Here is a 14735-nt window from a genome sequence, read left to right on the forward strand (position 1 = left end):
CCCCACCCTCAATCAGATTTACTTGAGAAATGTAGCCAGGTGCGTGTCGCAGATGTTTTTGTTGATTCTGTGTTCATAATTGTTTATAATCATGGGTTATCGTGATAAGGTCATCCTGGATCATATTGCACTGAAAACGTAATCCTGTTGATGTCGATACAACTTTTGGAAGTAGTTCAATGACTTCAAACTGTTAGTCCACGATTTTCTAAAACAACACAGCAAAGGAGGAACAATAAACATGTATTAAAATGTAAACAAATACATTGTTGAGTCCGGCACCTTGTTCCAACAACTACACTGATCCTGAGGATAAAAGGGGCAAGGCCATTGGAGGTTGGAGGTCATTATTATCAAATTGTCAAATTTTTGATAGGGCTATCCCCGCAGCCTGCCGCAGGCCTAAGGCCTTCTTACAGGGTACCCTGGAGGTACTGAGAGATAAACAAGGCACTCCATAATAATATAATGTTACACATCTTTTGCCGTGAGTATGAATGATATCGAGTCGAACCTCTTTAGGACGAACACCAAGGGACCGATGGTATTTATTCTGTGAGTTTGTCTTAACCTATTTTATAACCAGTGAATACATTTCTCCAATAGCCATACGAATAGATTTTTTCTACAGCGAAAGATTCTAAGCCAAACCGACTCGTCTCGTATGAAACAAATGAGTCACTGAACCTTTCTTTAGCAACATGACGGCAACTGAAACAGCAACAGAGAAAGTACGATACATGTACAGCACATTCTTGCAGGTACTACAAACAGATTGCAGATCGTAATTTTTGCTTTGGCGGCACGCAACTTTATTTGGGGCAGTGCAATCTCGGCGGTACTCACAAATCAAACAGCCCAGACTCGAGTAAACAAATCCAATCATACAAGTACGAGATTTTCACGAGACGAGACTGCACCCATTGGCTTGTTTCGTATGAAGCAAACAAGTCACTGAACCTCTCCATAATGGAGATTTTCCCTGATATGCGAATTTATTTTGCATACTCGGTCAATGGGTCCTTGAACCTTTCCCTCCAGATTGGGAACTGCCAACGATAGTATGCCACTGACCAGTGCCTTACTTGTAACGTACCAATGTACAATGAACATGAGTATTTCGACAACACATCTAAGCCTCAGCAGCAACATAAGCCTTACCGTCAAGAAGCTGTCCCCGGGGAAAATTGCGGAAAAAAATCGCAAAAAACGCGGCATAATATGGCATAATTTGCGGTAAATATGCGGTAAATATGCGGTGAATAATATTGATGTGCGGCAATTTTCAGTGAGTATGTAGTGAAATCAATCAGTTACAAGTCTCTGGTGTAAGAACTCGTCATATTTGAGTAAAAAGCCGCCACGATGAGACGTTGCTGACCGAACAGTGCACTGTGTGTACGTGTAGTACAACAAAAAAGTTCAAAAAACGCGGGAAAATCGCGGAAAACGCGGTCTTTTAAAAAATCGCAAAAAACGCGGAAAAAAACGCGGCCGCGGAATTGCAATTTTCCCCGGGGACAGAAGAAGGTGAACTCGCGTTCTTCGCACACTGTAGGCAAGGGCAAAGAGATAGAAATGGATCTAAATCCGAATAAAATCAGCACACGTTTCCGTAAATGAAAGGGTGAGCATATTTAAAGCAAATGAATCGAAGGAAACTGGTCACCTCAGAGATCACCTGTCATTGAGTATTCCGTAAAAGGAGGCCTTGGCAGCGGAAAAGCTAAATTTAGAAAAGAGATCCTGTCAGCTTTTCCATTATTTATTGCATTCCGCCCAAAATCAGCACACTTTTCGCGAATGAAAGAGTCAACACAAGCAAAAGAATTAAAGGGAACTGGTCAACTCACCTGTCATTGAGTAATATTCCGCGAAAGGAGGTCTCAGCAGCGCCGAAACGAAATAAGCCAGGCCAGGAGACGAAATATCCGAAACAGCCCATGCAAGAAGCAGTTCCAAAGAAGGAAGTTCCTCTTGCATGCACATCCGAAAACGGAAAAGGCAACAACAAAAAGTCTGCAATGCACACGCATCCGGCCAGCCGGCCGCGCGATGGTAGGAGCCATGGAGTAGGCCTCAGCGGCTAATGCTAGTTTTTTTGGGCAAAAATGCTTTTGGCAATGCTAGTTATTTTGGTTGCTAATGCTAGGTTGAGTGCTCGTTTGCAGCATTAATGCTAGTTTCAGCACCAATAAAAAGGAAAGAAAATGTAGAAGTTTATTTAACGTCGCACCACAAACAGGCGAAAATGGTGTACAGAAATACTTTTTCGGATGGTCTTGTGTCTAATTTCATTGTAGACACGATCAGATGAAACAGGGCACCATGGTAAATTAAAGATAGAAATGCGATACTAGTAGTCGATACACGGTGGACAAAGTCTGGCAACTATCTTCGTGTCCCATTACGGCTTGGGAACTCACAGCTCATGGCCGAGCCGACCACGTTGTACTGGAGCATGAGCTCCACTTCCAGGCGGTCTGTCAGTGTTGAGGCTTGCTAAGGGTGCACCCTTTGGGGTTTTCTTGAAATAAACTTTTTTGAATTTTTCCACTCGACCATGCTGAAATACGGCCAAAGTCATACCTGCGCAGGAAAGCTCGCCACTCCGCGACGTCTCCTCAGCAATTTCTACTCCAACACTACTCCCAAGGCCGCAGAACAAAGTGTAGTGTTGACTCTGACAAGGAAAAGCAGCGGTGATCACTTGTCACTCCAAACGACAAGCTTCTCCTTGCGCCACCAATAATTTTTTGTGCGACTGTTGAGGCAAAAGTGACTGAAGGCCTGAGCGCAGTTTTTGAATCTTATTCCAAGATGCACGGTGAAATCACGTGCCTTGTGACGCAAGAATGCCAAGTCGCGTGGATCACGGCATGTGTGTAGCGTAGGGTTGGCGCTTCCAAATAGGCACCCTTAGGCCGCAACCACACTACGTAAAAATCACAGTACAAAATTTCTTGCATATCTCAGTACAAGTCGGTACGCAACCACACTACACTTTTCGGTCTGCATAGATGACGTTTTCACGCGACCAGCACGTGACGTTGCCGTACCAAAGCGTGTGCCATGCGCTGGAAAAGACCGGGAAATTAAAAAAAAATGCTGATGCTGATGCTGTGTACGACGACAAGGTACAAAAACAAAGTTGTACACAGGAGAAGGAGCGCGAAAACGACGAAAACGACAAACGTGGCTTTCTACAGGGGTGCGCCAGTTGCTGAAAACCTACAAAGCGCATTTTGCATTTAGCACGCGTCGCCATGACATTTTCTACTGTAATGCCGTTTGTACGTGATTTTGTACCTAGTGTGGTTGCAGCCTTAGCATTGAGACGATAACGCTAGCGGTAAACGGTATTTTGACTGTGGCCGGTAGGCCTAGCCCAAATTTGCCGGCAATGCTTCCAGCAAAATATCGAAATTTCCCACGAAAAGAAATTGCTGGCAAATTCCGAGCAAAATATCGAATTTACAGAGGATCCGGGTGTGTTTTGGCAATTTTATTCAAATTTCTTTGGTTTCATTGGGCCAACGTCGTGCTGAAGTAGCTCGTGCAGGTTGTCAGGGGTACATAAATTTGAAATCATGCTACAAAATCCGTAATACTGACACCTTTATAAGTTTCGCTTTCCTCATTAGAGTCACCATCCACTTTTACCAAAGTAGACGGTTCATTCGAAGCCATTTTTGCCACAAAGCAGGAGCAAAATGGAGCAAAATATCGGAAACGAAAGGCAATGCCAAGCAAAATATGGAAAGTGCTCGGGCAAAATTTGCCGGCAAAATATCGAAGCGCCCCGAGCAAATTTGGGCTAGGCCTAGTGGCCGGACCAAGAGTACCCATTTTGTTACTGTATGGCATATGTACCCTTGAATCCTGTTGTGCACTTGCTGTGTGCCAGAAGAGGCCCAGACTCCATAATTGGTGCAAACATTACCATATGGGTCATTGCAGCGTATGCCTTGGAAAGGTTTTTAGCCCCCAGGCCCCTTTTAATGCTTTTTACCCCATAAAACCTGCTTGCAATGCTAGAGCAATGCTAGTTTCCAAAAAAGGCCTTTGATGCTACTTTTAATGCTAGCATTAGCCGCTGAGGCCTACCATGGAGTAGCTCCCTGGTCCAGGCCAGGACCAGGTACCGAGCATCTTACGTAGAAACTTACGTAGCTACGTAGACAACGACCACAGCTGAATCCACTGGCTCGGCCCTACTTCCCCCCTTGCCAGGGTAAACTGACCTTGCTTTCCGTAAATTGCCGCTCAATCGTTAACAAATCTGCCGAACTGTCTGTCATTGCTGATTTCAACAAACCTGATGTCATCTGTCTAAATGAAACATGGCTAAATCCAAGCATAGCGCTCACCATCTCCGGTTATACCACATTTCGTCGCGACCGACCACCTCATGATAACAAATCCGGTACGGCAACCAGAGGATATGGTGGAGTTGCGATTCTTGTCCGGCAAAATCGCTTCGGAAGAGTCCAAGTTCGCGACGACCTTGCTCGTCCGACCTGTGAATCCGTATGGGTTGAGCTTCACCCAATCTTAGGCTCCCCGACACCCATCCTCGTCTGCTGTACCTACCGTCCGCCCTCAGTCAAAACCACGGAAATAGACCACTTCTGTGATATGCTAGCTAGTGCTTTGGTAACCGTTCCCATGTCATCGTACCATGTCATAATGGCTGGGGACTTCAACAGTAAGCACAAACGGTGGTGCCCATCGGATTTAACGTGTCCTGCTGGGGCGGCACTTTTTCGCACCCTTACCTGCTTCGGTTTGGATCAGCTGGTGCAGAGTCCAACGCACACAACATCTTCCGGAACACAGTCATGTCTAGACCTTGTCTTCACAAACCAACCCCTGCTGGCGACGGACGTTCACACAGCTTGCGCTCTTGGCTCCTCGGACCATCTCATGGTTTCATGCCAGTTCGCCGTCTCATTGCCCTCGGATCCAGACCTGCCACTTCCTTCTCGCAAACCGTTCCCATATCGCTTCCGTCGAGTTCCCTCTCAGTGCTGGGACTCTATGAACGCTGATTTCTCCTGCCACGACTGGTCGTTTCTGCAACCAGAAGGCTCTCCAACTGTTGACGCCGCGGTAGATCACTTTGCAGCCGTCCTTGAACGAGGGTTCCAACAGCACCTCTCTAACTTTGCTATCGGCTACAACAACCGGAAACATTCCAACCCAACATCCTCGACATCTAGTCCCCCATGGGTGACACGGTCCCTCGTATCTGAAGTGAAGCGCAAGCGTGATCTTTTCAGCATCTACAAGAAATTCCCAACGCCGGTTAACCGGGAGGCTTACCGAGTTCAACGCAACTTCGTCAAGCACCTTTCTCGTACCTCACACCGCTCCTTTCTAAACTCTCTTTCTGCAACACTCTCCTCCCCCGATCGCCCATCACTCCACCAATTCATTCGCAACCAGTGCCGCGGGACTTCCCGCGCGCCAATCCAGTACCTGACGGACTCCAATGGCAACCGCCAGCACGATGTGAAGGCGATTGCAGACACACTGAACAAGCAGTTTGTTTCATCCGGCATTCCGGAAGATCCGAATTGGGTCATTCCATCGCTGTCCCCAGCCCCTGAACTTAGCGCACCACTCACACGCGTCGTTACCACGACTGCTACCGTCTGTAAGCACCTCAAACTCCTGAAGAATTGTAAGTCCCCTGGCGAAGATGGCATACCCAATGAGGTTCTCAAATGGCTTGCGCCATCTCTGTCCTATCCCTTGTGCCTGCTCTTTAACATGTCATATCGTACAGGAGTATTTCCGTCCGTCTGGAAATCTGCTGTTATCGTCCCGATCTATAAGAAAGGCCAACGCTCTCAGGCTGGCAACTACAGACCAATCTCTCTCCTTCCCGCTGTGTCCAAGGTCTGTGAACGTATTTTCTTTGAGTCTCTGTACTGCCACGTCACCCCAGCGCTTTCACCATCTCAATCCGGTTTCTGCCGTGGAGACTCCACAACTTTCCAACTAACACGTCTAGTACAAGACATCTACACCCAGCGGAACCTCAGGCGGCATGTTGGCATCGTGTTCTTTGACCTAGCGAAAGCTTTCGACACCGTCTGGCATCGTGGTCTGCTTGCAAAGCTAGAGTCCGTCTTCTTGGTACATGGTCCAGCCCTGCAATGGCTCTCATCCTATCTTTCCTGCCGCCACCAGACTGTCAGAGTATCTACCTCCCTATCAGACCCATTACTAGTCGTGTCTGGGGTACCCCAGGGGTCCATACTTGGGCCGCTCCTATTTCTACTGTACGTTAATGACTTGCCAGCCCTTGTACCAAATGTAAGTCTTTTTGCTGACGACACTGCTCTGATGTGCTCCGACAGCTCGGCAGACAACCTCACGGCCTCCATGCAGTCCGGGGTCAACGCTACAGTAACATGGATGGAAACCTGGAAACTGAAGCCTAACCTCGCCAAAACCGAGGCCATGTTCTTCTCTCCCTCGCCCCCCACTCAACTTCTGTATTTTCCTGGTCTAAATAGTACACCTATTAAAGTTGTTAACGAGCACAAGCACCTGGGCGTTATTCTCGACCGCCAACTCTCCTGGTCTCCACAAGTCCAGTCTGTGTGCAAGCGTGCGAGTGCGTCCTTAGGTATGCTACAACCCCACTGCCAACACTTGAATGATAACTGCAGAGAATTGTTCTTTAAGTCGTACACTTTGCCTATATTTGACTATTGCGATATAGCTTGGTGCGGGTTGTCTCAGACTTTACTCCACAGACTGGAGGTACATCAACGCTTGCTTCTGAAAATTCTGTTTCGAAAAGACCAAACATTTGCCTCCCTTTGTCTTTATAAACTTGCTTCCACGCACCCTCTTCTTGCCCGACATCAGCAGCATCTTTGTATCCTTGTGCAAAAAATCTTCCTAGCCCAAGTCCCGAAACATATTGCCAAGTACAACTGGTTTGTTACCACTAGACCAACACGCAATGCCTTATCACTGCCCCGAGCTAGTTCCTCTCTGTTTTTGAAATCCCCTTTCTTCTCAGCATACTCCCTTTGGTCTAACCTGCCTACTAGCATTAAGACATGCCAGGATATCAGGAAATTCACAGTCCAGCTTTCCACACTGTCTCATCCGAAGTGATCCCATGTATTATTACGGAGCATCAGCAAATCGAATTTTCGATTTGATTATTCGAATGGCAAAAAGAAAATCAGAGAGAAAATTCGAATGAAAAAGAGGTTCAGCATGTAGCGCAGTCCAGTATTTTCGAATCGAGTTTTTTTTAGCTTGAGCAGTTGAGGACTGGGATTTTGAGATGTGCAACGAACGGAGTTGCTGTTGTTTCTCATTGCCTTTGGGGATGACGCGAAGCGGCGGATGCTTCATCCGATTCAGGCTATTGGCGATAGGATCTCTCTTGGAGACCCCTTGAAAAGGCGGATCTCGGCCGAGCTCCTCCGCTATCCCTTGCATATCAGGAGACCCGCGGACGAATAGGTGAGGGTGGGCCCTACACTGCCTCAGCAGAATGAGATCCATGGTAAGGTCGACCCTCAAATATTTGGCACACTTTGAGTTGCCCTCTCCCTGCGGGGAACTCACCATAGACGCAGATGCCGAGACAACGCCAGCAGGGCTACTGCAGTACTGGGAGCAGGAGGCATACCGGGGCTGGTAGTTGGTGACAAAGCCATGATTCCAGGATACTTGAAATGAAACAAAATGCACACTTGATAAAACTTTTCACAGTTCGAGAGAGAGGAAAGCGTCAAGATTGACAAGAAGTCCGGACTAGTACTTTACTTAGTAAGCTAAGAACTAGTAGCTACATGCGCAAGAATGAGTACTCGTAGTGCGCCATGTACTAGAGCACGCGCGGAGCATTCGAAAAGTATTCGAAAAGTATTTTCTGTTTGCGTGCATTTTTCAGTCGAACAAAGCCCTAGTTTCGACTGATTGAGTGCTTTTCGTGACGATTCTCGAATTTCATTCGTATATTCGATTTGCTGATGCTCCGTATTAATGTGCCTCCCTTTCTTTTTCTCTCCCTATCTCCTTTCCCTCTCTGACAGCATCTTTCTTTTTTTCCCTTTTAGCTTGCCGTGGTTGGCTATCACCTGACCTCTCATGTTTATTGGCAGTCTTCGGACGGGCCAGGAGATGTTGAATAAATAAATAAATAAAATAAACAACGTGTCTGAATAGCGGTGTCGTTAGGTAGCGCCATGTGAACACAATAATAGAAAAGCTGACAGGATCGCTTTTCTAAATGCTCTGCGGCAAAGTCCGCGTTTCTCTGAAAAAAGGTGACGTCAACAAAAAATTCCGCCGTGGGCGGGGTTATCTGTAGGCTTGTCCACATTATGTTTTGCATCTTTTTTGCAACTTGGGGGTAAAAATGCATCCCCGGGGAAAAATTGCAACTTGGGGTATATTTAGCCCTTTTCCATGCCCAAAGCAGGAATTCACTCCTCACGACCCCAGTCGAAAACATGAGGGTGTGTCAAACAGCCAGACCTCAAAACTACCAAGTTCAGGCGCCGAAGATTCACTGATTTTATAGTGGAACTACAAGTTACTTCAGGACAATGTTATGTGTCCTTGAACACACTATCAATGTTACATGCTTTATAAACCAATGGCAATACCACAGTACTGAATGTACTAAGACCCAAAGGCAAGTGCATACAGGTGTGATGATCTAAACTAACAAAGATAATGTAGTAATACTACTTACTAGTATGCAATCCAGCAAGCGCAAGGGAAACACAAGTGGTGAGAAGTGATACAGGCTTGTCAGCAAAGGAGTGACAAGAGTCATGCAGTGCGTGTACGTACGTGTACATGTGACATGATTAGAGGTCAGTAGATGTAGATGTAGTCAGCTACAGTTCAGTACGAGTACTAGCAACTGAGGCAGGGATACTACACAACCGCTACAGTAGCTGTCAAAAGGTAAAAAGCCACTATGGATGCAGCACGAGGAAAATGGAATTAATTATTTTCCAGCGATAGACTAGTCGACTCTCACGTGAGTCACCAGTCACGGTAACCATGTACACACGGAGGCGGCCATTTTTTTGTTGGTTGCCATGACAACAGTCGCATAATTTTCGCGAATTGGGTTGATTTTTTTCAATTTTTAGAATTTTTTTAATTTCTTCTTACATGTATATTCCTGAAAATCCTGCTGAATTTATGGAATGCATAATGCCCCAACAAGACTGCATTTTGCATCCGCAACTTGGCAAAAATATTTCGAAAAATGTGGACAACCCTAGTTATCTGCAGATTGTGCAGGAGAGATCCGGAGTTGCACACTCTTGTTTATCTACTCTTGGTTGTACCAAGAGTACATAACTCTTGGTTGTACCCTCCAGGCACGGTGACCAGGTGACTGGTGTACGCAGGAGCACGTGACCGCTTGTTCAACCATGTTCGATTGGGAATAAAGGAGGAACGCTGCATCGCAGCCTTTTCGGACCAAAACCAGTCGACTCAGCGTCCAAACGACTACAACATATGGGCCGATGGCGGTCATCCGTGCTTTTATAAGAACGAAATGGCGCTTTTAGTGACATTTTGCATACAAATCCCCATCTAATAGGGCGCAGTCACCCAGTTTCGGTGGAAGTGCGCGAGTTCGATTGGGAATAAAGGAGGAAGGGAGCGTCTCAGCTTCCTCGGACCAAGACCATTTGACTCAGCACCCCGATTCGAAGACTACAACTGGTGAAAATTTGATTTTAGGGTATACTTCCCCTTTAAAAGCAGCGCGCCGCGCATCTGGCCCATAGAAAAGAGATCACAGCTGCATACTCTTGTTTATAGTCCATCGGCCAAGTCTCAAAATCGAAAGTGGCCGGTGATGCACTGAGCTTCCAAGTAAACGCGACCATACCCAGCACGTAGAGAATATATCAGAGAACACTTCCGTTTGTTGGACGTGCCGAATTCAGTCCAGGGCGTCGACGTCGATACGAAGCGTTCTTCGTCGCCGAGTTTTTTTAATTGTGCGCTCCATTTGAGAGTGCGCAGAGTTCTGATCGAGAGTTTTTTAGCAGATTTTCAAATTTTTGAGGCTGTCAGCTGACAGCTGTCAACGCTAAATGGCGTATGTGACAGGCAATATGCAATAGGTTTTGGTGCCTCCGTATGCCTTCTATCTTCCTTCATTTCACTTCGCTGCTTGGCCCACCACCTCATGAGCTCAGGAGATGACAGCGTACCTGCACTAGTCAGCTCTCGCTAATCCTGTCTCTCTTTCTCCGTCTTAGCGCTCGTCATTCGTGTCCTTCTGATGGGGCGAGCTTGATACTGTTGTGTCGTAGTTCTTAGGCAATAGTGGCTGTTGTTCGCGTGACGATCAGGATTTATGGAGAAAGACGACGACTCGCCAAGACTTGAAGTTCCCATGCAGCCACAGACGGCGTAGCAATTCTTACCGCCAACCCTTCGAGCAACGGAACCGGCCTGTGTTGGAAATCGTGTCTGTGTAATTGTGCCACGATACGGATGAAACACACAGGCTCACATGTGACGAGATGAAGATAATCTCAACAGGCTGACGGAAATCCAACAGGCTCACGGGAACGCTGCAGTTGTGGTCGGAGACGCGGAGCTATTTAGTCACTGGTAAATCTTGCATCGAGTGCTGTGTGCTCTAAGTCTAACACTTAGACCCTTTGCACAATAACGGTCACGTGATCCGAGACGGGGCATCCTCTTCGATTTTTGTGCAGAGTATCAGTTGTTGAGCATGGTGGAACACTGTATTTTTCCATTTTGGAGATGGAGGAGAGAGTGTCGAGTGGTTTGCCATCGATGGCTGTGGAACCCGTGGACGAACTGTCAAATGAAGAATGGTCTGTGAAGGAACTGAACAGTTTTCTGCTGAATGAGGGTGCGTATCTGTCTGGAAAAAGAATGAGTTGTTGGAGAGGTAAGTTTTCCGCATTCAGTGGATATTTCGGATTACTGTAGATTGAAATTTATTTTTCTTTTCTCTACCTTCTCTCCCCTGTCGATGTAGAGAACACTTCTCTATGCAGAACCCTGATGCTCCTAGAACTAAGAAGGGCACCACTTCCTCGAGTGTACCTTCATCATGCCCAACATTTCACGGTCCCAGTGGATGAGTGATGAACCTCTGTTTCCCAGAGTGAGTGCCACAGCATGCTTGCTTGTCTCCAACGCAGGGGCAAGTCGCCGAAGACAGTGAAGAGGGAGCTGATGGAGTAGTACAAGTGAACAGGCCCGTGGATAGTGTCTATGAGTTTTACTTTGGTGGCTATGTGCATGATGTGAAAGTCTGTCATATCGTGCACACAGCCACAGCTCGGACTCAGATGACTTTCTCCGCACAGCTGAACGATGAGGCTGCGTCTCTCTCCACTTCAACATCAACAGCTCGAGCAGCGCCAGCAAGCAGTCGATCTTCCAATAACGAAGACAGGGATGGGTCATGCCTTTTTCTCAAGCTCCAGAGTCTCTTGGCAGGGCGTTCCATATCTTCGCAAAAGCAAGGTCGGATGAAAGTCGTCATGGATAAAGTGTTCCGAGCACAACACTGGGAACGATATCGCAGCACTGCGGCCCTCTTCTCGCCAGATAGCCAGGATTCCAGAGTGTGGAATGCCAGCATCACCAGGGAACGCATGGAAAGACAAGTGGGTTCCTTAGACTAACGTTAGGGATGACGGTTGCTGCAAACAAGAACCCAACAGTGGTCCTTGGAAAGCGTTTCGGAACTTCTTCCTTCAGAACTAAAAAACTTCAAATGAAAAAAGGCTGCGGAGTACATACATGAACATCGCGTCGGGACCGTGAAAACACAGCCTGTCACAGGAAACTTGATCACGTCCTGCAGCAAACCACGCATGCTGGTTGCATGCCAAGTGTGCAGCGCGTGCACAGCATGCCCCGTACCCGGTACCCGTCTCGACCCCTAGGTAGGGCCTAGGCTGGGCCCTGGCCCTCTCGCTGCAAAGGGTCTTGAAAGTGATGACGTCAAAACGGCCAGGGAGTAGTAAGTTGGCATCAGATTTCTATTTTTGGATCCACTAAGGTGTGACTTTGCTATTGCCTAAGTATGTGGGTGCATAGCAACCCACTCATGTCGCATGCAGGTGTGACTTTTATTTCGCCACCATGCAGTTGTAACCCCGCCCCCAGTAGCCAAATCAGTCAGTTTCACTGGCTACATCACCATGCTGTGGGTAAGACCGCTTGAAATGTGCTTGGATCCATACAAAAACTGGATCCAAGTGGATCCAATTTTTGAATTTTTGAAATTGTTGCTATGCTGTGACGTAGCACTTTCAAGCCCTATTGTAAAAAAAAAAAAAAAAAAAAAAAAAGCAAAATAATGCAATGGAGGGGCTGAGTGGTGTTCTGTGGAGGAGACGTCGATGTCTCAGTATTCAAAGCCGGACCCTGTATTTCAAGTCTGTGGTCATGCTCGATCATAAGTTCCTGTATGGCTCTAGTGCCTTCTCAGCATTGTTGGCGGGTAAGCACCTGGATCGTGTCCAAGTACTGCGGCTCTGGTGGCTTGAGGGATGTATGAGTGCTCGCCGTGCGCCCCTGCCGGCAATCTGCTAGTGAAGCTTGGTACCTACTGTGTCCGGGAGATTTTCATCCAGAAGCTGATCTTCCTAGGTTGGAGCTGCTGCTACTCCTGTGCTAGCCCTCAACCACTGGCGCTCCTACTCGGCTCCAGTGTGGGCCATTAACCACCTTGCCCGATTTCGCACTGTTGGTATTCCACAGTGACACCGTCAGCATTTAACTCTGAGGTCAGACCTTGATCCCTCCCACCATATGCTATCTGTCTGTCTGCCTCTCTCTCACACACAGATGTGAGCGCATACACACACAAACGCACATGCAGACACACGCACATGCACACACAGTGACACAAACATACACATGTAGTCAACTTCTCTGTGTTTGGTGATCATCATTAAATTTTGTTTTCTGATGTGCAAGCTCACCTCTGATGCCTATTACTTCCTTGCTTAGACCCGGTCTGCTATTAGACCAGTCTGTCCTCCCTTCACTCGCTTGTAAATCCTACTTGGAGCAGTAAGGTTGTGTCACTGCTCCTACTGATGTCATTGTTGTGAAAGCAATATCATCGCCATTGGTGGTATTTTTCCACCATTCATGAATCATTAACAATCATCATCTATGTGTCACGGACTCACGGCCCAACCATCCTCGTAACTCCCCTCATTGTGACTAGTGCTGTGCCGTTGAAACCTACTTTGCTTCAGTTTATATTCGCTCCAAAGCTCTTGTTTTGTTGCATAGTGATCTGACGCAGTGTGCTATAGCCTATCGGGTAATATGGATAAGATTAGTACAGTCAGCATCGCCTATCGAGTGACCAGGTACATGTACAGTAGATATTGGTTATAACGTGCCCTTCATATTTTTCACATTTTATCACTATAACCGGTATATCACTACAGGCGATTTTCAACTGCGCGCGTCACACATACACATTATACACGTGTGGGTACTCGATCGTGCTAATGTAGCGTACTGATACGTGATGGATGCTACTGCACCTTCTCCAGTATAGAGTGAAGAATTTCTTGGCCCAAAGGCATCATCCAGGAAGCACCAGACCAGAATACCCTATGACAACACACATGTGGCTCCAAGTCGAGACATCAATGCCTCACACTTGTGTGTTGCTATCACTATAGACGATAATTTTTCTGCGCAAAGTGGTGTTTTGAATGGTGATTCTGTATCCTTATAGCCGATTTATCGCTATATACGATATATTCAATAATTGGTTATAATGATAATTTCTTTTTCTGGTTTTGCTTTTGATATTTTCATTTTGTATCAATATAGCCGGTGTATCACTATGTCCGATGACTTTATAACCGATATCCACTGTATAAGGATACTAGTACATGTATACCGGCTTAAAGGGGAAGTTAAGGCAAAAATTAAAATTTCACCAGTTGTAGTCTTCGGGGTGCTGAGTCGAATGGTCTTGGTCCGAGGAAGCTGAGACGCTCCCTTCCTACTTGAATCCCAATCGAACTCGCGCACTTCCACCGAAACTGGGTGACTGCGCCCTACGAGATGGGGATTTGTATGCAAAATGTCACTAAAAGCGCCATTTCGTTCTTATAAAAGCACGGATGACCGTGATTGGCCCATATGTTGTAGTCTTTGGGACGCTGAGTCGACTGGTTTTGGTCCGAAAAGGCTGCGATGCGGCGTTCCTCCTTTATTCCCAATCGAACATGGTTGAACAAGCGGTCACGTGCTCCTGCGTACACCAGTCACCTGGTCACCGTGCCTGCAGGGTACAACTTACTAGCCTGTTTGACCTTTTTTGGGTGCAGTCCTGTCACTCGAGTTGAACCCGAGTTGAACCCTGGTGTGAAAGTTGTCACCTGCTGGCGTGGTGACCAGGTGATTTGGGCACCCAGGACCACGTGACCGCTTCTTCAACCATGTTCGATTGGGAATAAAGGAGGAACGCTGCATCGCAGCCTTTTCGGACCAAAACCAGTCGACTCAGCGTCCCAAAGACTACAACATATGGGCCAATCGCGGTCATCCGTGCTTTTATAAGAACGAAATGGCGCTTTTAGTGACATTTTGCATACAAATCCCCATCTCGTAGGGCGCAGTCACCCAGTTTCGGTGGAAGTGCGCGAGTTCGATTGGGATTCAAGTAGGAAGGGAGCGTCTCAGCTTCCTCG

Source organism: Sycon ciliatum, chromosome 5, assembly GCF_964019385.1.
Source record: "Sycon ciliatum chromosome 5, ocSycCili1.1, whole genome shotgun sequence".
Classification (NCBI taxonomy): domain Eukaryota; kingdom Metazoa; phylum Porifera; class Calcarea; order Leucosolenida; family Sycettidae; genus Sycon; species Sycon ciliatum.